At 39.8% G+C, this 13171-nt stretch overlaps 1 long non-coding RNA gene across 3 annotated transcripts in view; it reads right to left on the reverse strand.

Moving 5' to 3' along the window:
• The window catches only part of LOC109501717, a 35429-nt gene that overhangs the window by 15268 nt on the left and 6990 nt on the right, over positions 1-13171 (reverse strand). For 2 of the 3 annotated variants that reach the window (XR_002743976.2, XR_006600966.1), the window contains 2 exons: positions 5643-5785; positions 5314-5374 (listed from right to left, as the gene is read on the reverse strand). This is a non-coding gene — a long non-coding RNA (uncharacterized LOC109501717). The remainder of the gene's footprint in view (positions 1-5313; positions 5375-5642; positions 5786-13171) is intronic. The other variant, XR_006600967.1, reaches the window with a different exon arrangement.

Below are 13171 nucleotides of genomic sequence, written 5' to 3' on the forward strand. Positions count from 1 at the left end.
TTGCCAAAATTCATCAAAATGTACACTTAACATCTATACATTCCATTCTACGTAAAATATATATTAATTTATAAGGAACAAAACCCCTAAATGTACAACATAATTTATCATTAATAAAAATAATGTTTTGTACATGTACCTGCAGGAAAGGATTTGGGGTTTTTTAATTTATTAATTTAATTTTTTGAGAGAGAGAGTGCATATACACATGCACATGAGTGGGGAGGGGCAGAGGGAAAGAGAGAATCCAAGCTGGGCATAGAGCCTGATGCAGGGCTCAATCTCATGACTGTAAAATCACGACCTGAGCCGAAATCAAGAGTTGCATGCTTAACCAACTAAGCCACCCAGGCACTCCTTTGGGTGGTGAAATTGCAGAATTTTCTTTTCACTTTCTTTTTTTTAAAAACTTGTCAATGAGCATAACAGTTAAAATACACAAATGTATCCAACTGTGTTTCAGTGAACCTCTCTTACCTTTAATCTGGATATTCCCTCCCCCTTTCCCAAGGTAGTATGTGAATTACCCAAAGCATCATGGAACCACACCAGGGTTCAGAGTGGTCTACATTCCCATGGAGGGATACCACTGCAGTCTCACCCTTTGTAAAGGTCCTTTACAGGACTTCCTGGCCATACTCACTGGTCATTTGCCTCATTCTGCAGACAACGTCAAATGCCAAAATTACACAAGAATTTAGTCATTTGGAGGCATGAGTTGGGTACATTTTATTTCTAGAACCCAGATTCGTCTCAGGTCCAGAGGAGAAAGCTTTAAATTACTGAGGACAACGCAAACACTTTGTTCCTTTGCATGTGTCCTGCCAAGCTTCTAAGAATGGTTTTGCCATTAGTTCCAGCCCATAAGCAGCCCAGCCTGAGCCCCACCCCTGCAGGAGGCCTATTACAGATAAGTCAGTGTTCATGGGACAGAAAGCCTTCTGTGCCAGGTGTGCTCCCCGGAAAGGCTGGGCGTCTGCCACCTCTTAATGGTAGTAGCTCATGTTCACATGCAGCCCACAAATGCTCTGCTGGGTGGTTAACCATGCAGGCACAATTACCTACTAACAATAACAGTACAAACAACCACGGGGCAGTTCCCTGATGGGTGGAAGAGAGAGGAAATAGTCACAAGAAGGTGAAACATAATTACATTCCTCTTCCTTAAAACCCCTGCAGGATGGATACAACCTGAGAATTTAGGTAAATGGGAACAAATGAGAACAGAAATCAGGCTTTTCCTTGGGATACAGCCAAAGAAGGTGGAAAACAAATGGTGCTAAGAATAGCTCAACAACCCAACAACCAACCTGGTTCTAGACCATGGGGAAAGCCAAGTACCCACAGCATCTCTAGCCTGCTGAACAGTTTGCCAAAAATGCCCCACGGGACCATCAGACATACCTGGTCTCAAACTGAACGTCCTTTCATTGCTCCCACCTGTTACTTCGGTTGCAAAGCTCCCATCTCAGTGAATCACACTCCAATCTGCCCCTTTACCAGAGCCAGAACTTAGAAGCCATTTAAACCTCCTCCGTCTTCATCTGCCACATACAATTAATTATCAGGTCCTGTAGATTTTACCCTTCTAAATATCTTTCTGATCAGCCTTTCCCTCCAGTTCATGCCAACTGTCACAAAACCTATTCTCCAATTTACTGCCTGAATGACCTTCCTAAATTGCAAATCTGATCATGTCATTGATTTATTCCAGCCCTTCTATGACTCTCCATTGCCTACCCAGATGTTTCTTGAGACAGTGTCAAGTGCCTTCACTACTAAGTATTTAAATACATGAAATCATGGGGTTTAATACAGCAAAGTAGGAGGCAGTATGGACCTGGAAAAGACCTGTCCCACTTAAAGGCACTCATTTTTATTTTTGAGAGAGAGAAAGGGAGCAAGGGAGGGTCAGAGAGGGAGAATTTTTTTAAGTTTATTTATTTGTTTATTTTGAGAGAGAATGCAAACACAAGCAACAATGGGGTAGAGAGAGAATCCCAAGCAGGTTTCACACCCTACAGTGAGCCCGAAGCAGGGCTCAATCTCACCACAGTGGTATCACAACCTGAGCCAAAATCAAAAGTCCAATGCTTAACTGACTGAGCCACCCAGGCACGGGGAAAGGGAAGAAGGGAGAGAAGGAGGGGGGGAGAAAAAAGGGAGAGAGAGAGAGACAGAGGGAGAGACGGGGGGGGGGGGGAGAAAGAGAGAGAGACAGAGAGAGAGAGAGAGAGATAATCTTAACAAGTTTCCCACCCAAAGCGAAACCAACGTGGAGCTCAATCTCACAACCACAAGATCATACCCTGAGCCAAAATCAAGAGTCAGATGCTTAACCAACCGAGCCACCCAGGTGCCCCAACCTGAAATGGTTTTAAAACAGCTGTGCCAACCTAGTAAAACTCTTACTGAGATCACTTTGATACTCCCGGTCCTTACAGTAGACTCCAAACTCCCCAGCCTGTGATACGGCTGATGCCTGCTTCTTTGGCTTCATCTACAACTATTCTCAGCAAGTAGCTTTCCTTTTCCTGAGGATTCTCTTTCACACAGCAGTGCCTTTAAACTTGACCTTCCCTTAGCCTGGGCCCCTCTTCTTTCTCTGCTTTGACTGAAAACTCTCATTTCATGACCTCTGCTGCCAGCCTTCCTGGAGCCCTGGGGAGAGTTGTACCCTGGACATACATCTCTTACAGTTCTTCTTTCTCAGCTTGTAAATATTTATTTTTTCCCCTGCGCTAGTTAGTACTTAGGGGACTTGTCCTATAATTGCACAAATTATATGTTACAAAAGGAACAGCAAGATTTCCTCCCCAACATTTTAAAAAGGACTGAGAAAATATTGTTTGCATCACAGAATACATTTTTATGCTATTGGTTTTGTTTGTTTGTTTGAGAGGGATAGTGAGAGAGACAGAGAGCGAGCGAGCACGTGAGTAGGGGAGGGGCAGAGAGAGAGCGAATCTTAAGCAGTCTCCACTCTCAGTGAGGAGCCCGACATAAGACTTGATCTGGCAACCGTGAAATCATGAACTGAGCTAAAATCAAGAGTCAGACCTTTAACTGACTGAGCCACCCAGGTGCCCCTCACAGAATACATTTTTTAAAAAACTTTTGGGGCGCCTGGGTGGCTCAGTCAGTTAAGCGTCTGACTTCAGCTCAAGTCACGATCTCATGGTTCATGAGTTCGAGCCCTGAGTAGGGCTCTGTGCTGACAGCTCGGAGCTTGGAGCCTGCTCAGATCCTGTGTCTCCCTCTCTCTCTGCCCCTCCCCTGCTCACACTCTGTCTCTCTCTCAAAAATAAATAAACATTAAAATTTTTTAATATTTTTGCGTGTCCTTGGAGAGCTAATGGAGATTTTTACAGGACCTCCAAATATGTACCATGCTCTGTCTTTATGCAGTCTCTGCCTGCTAAACCTTTATTGAATATGATATTACAACACTCTTATGCCAGAAAAGCTGCTTCAGGTCTTAATCAATTTCACAAAATGTTAATGGGGTAATAATGATCATTACCATGAATTTTTAGTGTTAAAAAGAAAGAAAGGGAAAAAGACACTGCTACATGCTCCAGTGCCTTTTAAAAAGTCACTCTAAGAAATAAAAGGGAACTCAACTGCACTCCCACAATTGGGTCACAAGCTCCATTGGCTGAAGTAGTTGAGTGCTCAGTTACATGAAATAGTTCTGTTTCTCAGAACTTGTCCAAAGGGATCTCCCCTGCCTGCAGAGATAGAAGTAAGGAAAAAAGAATCTTTCCTATACCTTTCAGTTTGACCTGCCCCATTTTCCCCTCCCTTCCTGTCCCTTGATTTAAGCCATTGGGGAGGTATGGAAATAAAATGGGAAGCTGGCAAGGGACGAGATTTTGAAGGATGAAGGGGAGGGCAGTGGTGGGGACTTACGAGGTATGTATGTCTGTTGTGGCCAAGGTTACATGGAGTCAACCGCAAAGCTCCAGTAATCTCACCACTTCCTACTTTACACAGTAACAGGCTGAGCTCAGGCTGGACTTAAAACTGAGTGGTCTGTAGTGAACTCACCTGTTATACACCAGTTTCTCCCAGAATATTATATATTTTTTTATCATTATTGTTGAGATTTTAAGTGCGTTTATTCTTATTAACCAATGTGAAAGCAATTTACTTAGTACTGGGCTGAAAAAAAAAACACAGACAGACTCCATTCTAATATAAAAATGAACATGCTCATGATAGAAAATTGGAAAAATACAGCTAAATGTAAAGAAAAAAAATTCACCTATATTCAAAGATCTTTATATAATTGGGACTCTATTAGATTTACTTTTAACACTTAAACTAACTTTGTAACAAGCTCTTGCCTTGTTTTTAGAAGCTACTTAAGCATTGTTTTTTATAGCTACACAGTACTCTTGGAAGTGGATATATTGTAGTTTATATAACCATGTCTCTACTACTAGGCAATAAGCTTGTATCAAATTTATTTTGGATTAATAATATGGATTTAAACCTTTCAATAGCTGTCAATACCAGCAATGAATAAATGAGAACTCTGCAAACAAGGTGGCGGCAGCAGGAGGGGAACAGATCAGGAAGCATTTTAGTCACTGGTTTCCTTTAGTCAAAAAAAAAAAAAAAAAACCAAAAAAACAAAAAAAAAAACAAAAAAAAAAAAACCCAAAACAAAAACAGGTACAATATCACTGAATTATAAACAAAAGCAGGAAATAACTCTGAAATTTCCTCAAGAATGAAGTATTTCATAAGCTTCTATTGACTTGAAGGTGGGACCAGTTCTAGGAAGGCTTTGGGGGAAGAGAGGAGTGTTGGATAAGGAGCACAAATACACGAAAGATGGTATAAAGACATGAAGTTGGGAAAAAGAACACTAGTTCTTAACAGGACCCTGTTAACTCTTAGCAGAGTTTTCCACCCATTATGGCTTTTAATGGGGACTAGACTCTGAGAAGCTTGCCACAAGTCCTTAAATCTTGGAAGAACACTGGGGCACCTGGGTGGCTCAGTGGGTTAAGTTTCTGACTCTTGATGTCAGCTCAGGTTATGATCTCATGGTTCATGGGATCAAGCCTTACATTAGACTCCAAGCTGACAGCACGGAGCCTGCTTGAGATTCTCTCTCTCCCCTTCTCTCTTCCTCTCCCCCCACCAAAATAAATAAATAAACTTAAAAAGAAAAAAAATTTTAAATCTTGGACACTTTCTTTAACACAAATTTTAACAGCCATTTGTTAACAGTGATCCCCTACCTACCCTACGTGTCTTTTCACCATATCATTCACCTTTTCCATGCCCTCCAGACTTTACCAGAAACAGAGTGGATAGCCAGAGGTTCCTTCACAGATTCAACAAGGCGCTGGAATCACCACTGTGGAATGAATGCTTTTAAAGTGAAATAGAATTTAAAGTCTTCCTAAATCCCAATTTCCCCAGACCTTTGTGTCAATCTAGGGAAAATGAAATGCTATGTATCATTATATTTTTATTTAATTTTCGCTTAAATCAATTTTTTCTTAAAAAGTTATCTTAAAATTTTGAATTCACTCTACATGCTTTGCCCAAAGTGTTTCCAATTATTTATTGTCACACTCTGTCTTCACAAAACCCTGAGAGATGGACAGGGCAGGTATTATTACCTATATTTCAGAAATAAGAAAACAGATGAAGACAGTAAAGATGCTGCCACCAGAACCCAGATGTGTTGTCTTTTGGCCCAGGGTGTCTTTTCCTACAGAATATACTGTCACAGTGGCTTTGGCAGATAGCATTGTTGGAGAGTCTGTGGAGACATGATTTGTGTTTCTGTGATCAGATATCTCAAAGCAGTTTTGTTCTTGTTTCAAACCTGACATAAAAACCCTGAGTTTTTCCTGAGGCATATATAGATGTATTCTGTTTTAAAATATCTCCAAGCTTCTTCAAATCTGGATTTTAAAAAATTTTTACCTAATTAAGCCACATAGAGGTAGGAACCAAAGATAATTTTAGCATTCATTTTTCCAAATAGTTAACAGGGATAAAGATAAATCTTTACATAAGTAACATACTTGAAAGACTATGTTGAGGGGCACCTGGGTGGCTTAGTCAGTTGAGCGTCTGACTCTTGATTTCAGCTCAGGTCATGGCCTTGCGGTTTGTAAGATTGAGCCCCGCATCGGGCTCTGCAGTGACAGCCTGCTCTCTCCCTCTGCCCCTCTCCCCATGGTGCTCTCCTTCTCTCTCTAAAACAACAACAACAACAAAAACTATTTTGAGATTTAAAATGACAAAACTAGGAAATGCAAATGTGTCTCTTAAAAGCAGAAAAATCTACACTATGTGTGGTTTAAATTAAATAAGTGAATATTTATCTTAATGTTACCAAGTTCTGTTAAATAAGGGAGAACAGTTCTTTTCTTCCTTTCTTTCTTCCTTTCTCTTTCCTTTTATTCTCTTTTCTTTCTTTCTCGTTCTTTTTTTTTAAATAACCAGTTTTATAAAGGCTCAGCCTAAAAAATTCATCAATAGGAAATGCATCTATATGCATGTGTAAGGCTGCTTGCCTTTTAAAATAATGACTTTTTTATAAAGCTGGAATGTTAAAAGAGTCTTGAAGAACACACAACTGAAATAGAACATATTTTCTATATATCATACTTTAATGTATCATTGATTTTCTTTTTAAACATGAAAGGAAAAGTGATATTGCAAGCTTCTTTCATTAGGGATGAGGATGTCTGTGTGTGTGTACGTATGTATACACATGTGCATGTCTGTTGTTGAAGAGCAGTTTCCAAGACACCTCAACTCTCCTCTGAATGTGGTTACATTTAGCACTTGACCACATTGAATTTAACTCTTTACTCCAGACTGGACTTGTATTGTTCATGTTTCCTGAAAAACCTGTAATATCTTAAGGTTAAGAAGCCTGTCTTCTATTTCTTTTGTATCCTCCACAGTGCCTGCCACAATGTTTGTATTAGGTTTAAAGATGGGGCATCTGGGGGTACCTGGGTGGCTCAGTCAGTTAAGCGTCCAACTTCAGCTCAGATCATGATCTCACGGTCTGTGAGTTTGAGCTCCGTGTCGGGCTCTGGGCTGACAGCTCAGAGCCTGGAGCCTGCTTCAGATTCTGTGTCTCCCTCTCTCTCTGTCCTTCCCCTGCTCATGCTCTGTCTCTCTCTGTCTCAAAAATAAAAACATTAAAAAAATTGTTTTTTAAAAGATGGGGTGTCTGCCTGGCTCAGTTGGTGGAGCTCACAACTCTTGATATCAGGGTTGTGGGTTCAAGCCCCACATTGGGTATGGAGATTGCTTAAATATCAAATCTTTTTTAGGGCACATGGATGCCTCAGTCGGTTGAGTGTTTGACTCCTGATTTCGGTTCAGGTCATCATCTCATGGTTAATGGGATCAAGCTCCACATCAGTCTCTGCACTGATGGCATGGAGCCTGCTTGGGATTCTCTCTCTCCCTCTTTCTCTGCCCCTCCTCCGACTTGCTCTCTCTCTCTCTCAAAATAAATAAATAAACTTTAAAAAATCGTTTTTTTTTTTTTTGAAGGAAAGAAATGTACCCAATGTTCCATGAGAACCAGTCCTATTAACCATCCAATCTTTGAAATAAATTGTTTTCATTCTCTAACTATAAAACTAAATGTTAATATTATTTTATGGAACATCTTGACACCATAATAATCTGCATTTATATGATATGGTTGCAAATATTATTATTGTGAAAAATACTATTTTTGTGCTTGCTCTCTGGATATTTTAAGGTCTCAGACATAATTTTATAAATGTAGTAAACAGGAGTAAGTAAGTAATAGCATAGAGTCCACCATCCCTGAATCTCTAGTAGATTGCATTTAAGGGTATGGAGAGACCCCCTAGGAGGGAGAGTTGCAGACATCATAGAGTCATCTGGGAACTCAGACACTTTAACTCATACCAGAATATAGCACTGCTACAGAGAAACCTCTTGTCTTAGCCAAGTCTAAAATCAATTCCTTTTGAAGCAACAGGTATTTACTAAAACTACTTTTGTTGTATTCTTTCTTTCCCTCTTTCCTAGTTCCAGGCAGTTTCCGCCCCTACATCTGGATTCTGATTTACAACCTTATGACCAGCTCATGACTGGTAATAATCTTATTCTTGAGCCCTGCACCTGGATTATTGACCAGGCCACCTGATTCCAACTTTGCCTCTAACTTCCTAACAGCAGATCCAGATGCCGATTGCCCTTGTCTGGGATTTACAGGTGGGTCCATTTCATGTAGCAGTTCTTAATATTTTTGAGGGGTTCCTTGAGAATGTATGAAAACTATGAACTCATCCACTCCAAAAAAAAATGTACATTTATACACACACAAAGATTTGCATACAATTTCAAGAGGTTCATGATCCTACAGAAGCCACTTTCAAGGGGCTTCTGTTGGTAGTAACCTGCAGTGTAAAAAAATAATAATAATAACCTATAAAACAATGCAATCTGTATAATAAAGGATCAACTTTTATGCCCACCAATGAATAACTTCCTTTCAACTTTTAGTTAGAAGGGAGGAGATAAATACAGCTATCCAGAATGAAATTAATAAACTTATGTGGTTCTTTCTAACCCTGATAAACTAAGTTTCTAAACAGCCACAAAAATTCAAAGCCCTCCTCTGTTTCAGTCACCATAAACAGATGGAATTAATTCTGGGTGGAGTTTGAGAAAAGCTAGCACTTGTCTTTATCACTTCCAAGATTTTTCTTCTATAAAATCACCAAAGTAATATATGTACATTGAAGAAACGTTGGAGAGTGAGGAAGAGCATCAATAAGAGTTTTAAATCACCCACAATCCTAGCACTAAAGATACCTAATTGTCAATACTTTAATGTACAAATTTCCAGTCTTTTTTTATTCATATTTGTTAGAATGCCAGGACACCTTTCCTTCAAGTTCTCCTTCCAGTTCAAGTTCTCCTTTTATAGAAGGACCTGTTGTGTGTTCAAAGATTTAGTTCAATCTTTAGGGATGTGAGACACTTCTAGACTACCTAAGACTTGCCCTAGGCCTATACGTGTCTGCACTCTGACTACAGATTCACCCACCAGTCTCTTCATTTATACACAGTGTGGGCTCTAGCTGAAGGCAATGATCTATCAGAGATTGATATCGTGTCTTATGATTATTAGGTCTGCCATCAATGTCTGTCATTGTGATGATAATTAGTTTTGAAATTCTATTGACTGAGTTGAACATCTGGCTCCACTGCCACCTTCTAGTCTTGTGAACTGGGCAAGTTATATAACTCATCTGTGCCTCAATATTCTCATCTGTAAAATGGGCACATTGGTGGAGAATAAATGAGTTCATACCTATAAAGTATGATGACACAGGGTGTCACCTAGGAAGCACTCAGGAGATACTGTCATTTCTATTCTTTCTATATTGTTGTTATCATTATCATGAGGTTTTCTGGTTTGTTAGTTCTGCTCTGTCACTGTTGGGTCCAGTCATCTAGTCTACTCTACCCTATCAAACTCTCCCTAGGCCTCAATGATTTTGCCTCAGAGTTTTTCAAGCACATTCCTTTATTCAGTTGATACTTTTTGAGAATGACTATGCGCAGGCCCTACAATTGGCCTTGGATACACCAGAGACCTGTCCTTGGAGTCTCTTGGGGGCAACAGATGAGTAACATAACATAACATAACATAACATAACATAACATAACATAACAATAACATAACAAAAATAACATAAAACAAAACAAAGTAGATGGGGGGGGGGAGAGGGGAAAGTAGGGAGGAGGGCACTTGTTGGGATGAGCACTGGATGTTGTATGGAAACCAATTGACAATAAATTGTATTTTTAAAAATTAAAGTAAAATAAAACAAAACAAAGTAAAATAAAGTTAAATTAAATAAGTATTTTAATTCCAAGTGATGAGTGTGACCACGGAAGAAGTACAGGGGACCTAAATAAGGATGGCAACCAGACTTTGCAGGAGGAGGGAGGTAATGCCTAATCCCTCTCTAAATTGAGTCCTGAAGCAGGAGTTAGCCAAAGAGGTGACAGCCAGAGAGAGAGGTTATGGTTGGAAAATAAGAGATTGGACTATGAGCTCTAAGATCACTTCCAGTTCAAAACTGTAGGACTCTGCTGTCTACCCCGTGTGGAACCCACTTGACCCTTCCTGCTACTTGCCTAAGCCCCTGCCAAATGTGATTTTAGCTTCAGGCAGCAAAAGGGATATTTGGGGAAAGCATGAGCTGCCATTAATGCTCACTAAAGCAGCCACGCTTTTTTTTCTTTTATGTGTGCAACTGATATATTCTCAGCATTATGTTAAATGCTACAAAAACTGTGCTTCTAAAAAGTCCCCTCTTCCAACCGAACCACCAGCCCTAAGTCCCACCTAAAAAGAAATTCCACAGTGATGTCTCTGGTACTTTGTGGTCCTTGCAACATTTCACTCACAGAGTCCCCCTTAGAATCTCTTGTAGGGATGGTTTAATGGTGATGAATTCCTTCAGTTTTTGTTTGTTTGGGAAAACCTTTATCTCTCCTTCTATTCTGAATGATAGACTTGCTGCTTGGCTGCATATTTTTTCTGTTCATCACATTGAAGATTTCCTGCCATTCTTTTCTGGCCTGCCAATTTTCAGTAGATAGGTCTGCTACTAGCCTTATGTGTCTACCTTTGTATGTTAGGGCCTGTTTATCCCTAGCTGCTCTCAGAATTCTCTCTTTATCCTTGTATTTTGCCAGTTCCACTGTGATATGTAGTGCAGAAGATCGATACGAGTCACATCTGAATGGAGTTCCCTGTGCCTCTTGGATTTCAATGCCTGTTTCCTTCCCAAGATCAGGGAAGTTCAAAGCATCAAAATTAGCAAAGATGAGGTCAAGCTTTCACTTTTTGCAGATGACATGATATTATACATGGAAAACCCGACAGACTCCACCAAAAGTCTGCTAGAACTGATACACAAATTCAGCAAAGTCACAGGATAAAAAATTGAAGTACAGAAACCAGTTGCATTCTTATACACTAATAATGAAGCAACAGAAAGACAAATAGAGAAACTGATCCCATTCACAACTGCACCAAGAATCATAAAATACCTAGGAATAAACCTAACCAAAGACGTAAAAGATCTGTATGCTGAAAACTATAGAAAGCTTATGAAGGAAATTGAAGAAGATACAAAGAAATGGAAAAACATTCCATGCTCATGGATTGGAAGAATAAATACTGTTAAAATGTCAATACTACCCAAAGCTATCTACACATTCAATGCAGTCACAATAAAAATTGCACCAGCATTCTTCTTGAAGCTAGAACAAGCAATCCAGAAATTTGTATGGAACCACAGAAGACCCCGAATAGCCAAAGTGATATTGAAGAAGACACCAAAGTGGGAGGCATCACAATCCCAGACTTTAGCCTCTACTACAAAGCTGCAATCATCAAGACAGCATGGTATTGGCACAAAAACAGACACACAGACCAATGGAATAGAATAGAGACTCCAGAATTGGGCCCACAAAAGTACGGCCAAATAATCTTTGACAAAAAGCAGGAAAGAATACCCAATGGAAAAAAGACAGTCTCTTTAACAAATGGTGCTGGGAGAACTGGAGAGCAACATGCAGAAGAATGAAACTAGACCACTTTCTTACACCATTCACAAAAATAAACTCAAAATGGATGAAGGACCTGAATGTGAGACAGGAAACCATCAAAACCCTAGAGGAGAAAGCAGGAAAAAACCTTTCTGACCTCAGCCACAGCAATTTCTTACTTGACACATCCCCAAAGGCAAGGGAATTAAAAGTAAAAATGAACTACTGGGACCTCAGATAAAAAGCTTCTGCACTGCAAAGGAAACAATCAACAAAACTAAAAGGCAACCTACAGAATGGGAAAAGATATTTGCAAATGACATATCAGACAAAGGGCTAGTATCCAAAATCTATAAAGAACTCACCAAACTCCACACCCGAAAAACAATTAATCCAGTGAAGAAATGGGCAGAAAATATGAATAGACACTTCTCTAAAGAAGACATCCAGATGGCCAACATGCACATGAAAAGATGCTCAACGTCCCTCCTCATCAGGGAAATACAAACCAAAACCACACTGAGATATCACCTGATGCCAGGTGGCTAAAAAAAAACAAATCAGGAGACTATAGGTGCTGGAGAGGATGTGGAGAAACAGGAACCCTCTTGCACTGTTAGTGGGAATGCAAACTGGTGCATCCACTCTGGAAAATAGGGTGGAGGTTCCTCAAAAAATTAAAAATAGATCTACCCTATGACCCAGCAATAGCACTGCTAGGAATTTACCCAAGGGATACAGGAGTGCTGATGCACAGGGGCACCTGTATCCCAATGTTTATAGCAGCATTTTCAACAATAGCCAAATTATGGAAAGAGCCTAAATGTTCATCAACTGATGAATGGATAAAGAAACTGTGGTTTATGTGTACAATGGAATACTACTTGGCAATGAGAAAGAATGAAATATGGCCTTTTGTAGCAACGTGGATGGAACTGGAGAGTGTTATCCTAAGTGAAATAAGTCATACAAAGACAGATACCATATGTTTTCACTCTTATGTGGATCCTGAGAAACTTAACAGAAGACCATGGGGGAGGGGAAGGGGAAAAAAAAAAGTTAGAGAGGGAGGAAGGCAAACCATAAGAGACTCTTGAAAACTGAGAATAAACTGAGGGTTGATGGGGGGTGGGAGGGAAGGGAAAGTGGGTGATGGGCATTGAGGAGGGCACCTGTTGGGATGAGGACTGGGTGTTGTATGGAAACCAATCTGACAATAAATTGCATATTAAAAAACATTTTTTAAGCAAAAAAAAAGAAAATAAATTCCACAGTCCTTTGTGTAGCTACCTGCTATAGACTGAGTGTTTGTGTCACTCTAAAATTCATGTTAAAATCCTAACTCCCAATGTTGATAGTATTAAAAAATGTGCCTTTATGAGAAAGAATGAAATATGGCCCTTTGTAGCAATGTGGACAGAACTGGAGAGTGTTATGGTAAGTGAAATAAGCCATACAGAGAAAGACAGATACCATATGTTTTCACACTTATGTGGATCCTGAGAAACTTAACAGAAACCCATGGGGGAGGGGAAGAAAAAAAAAAAAAGAGGTTAGAGTGGGAGAG

The sequence above is a fragment of the Felis catus genome, chromosome B4 (genome assembly GCF_018350175.1).
Source record: "Felis catus isolate Fca126 chromosome B4, F.catus_Fca126_mat1.0, whole genome shotgun sequence".
Taxonomy (NCBI): Eukaryota; Metazoa; Chordata; class Mammalia; order Carnivora; family Felidae; genus Felis; species Felis catus.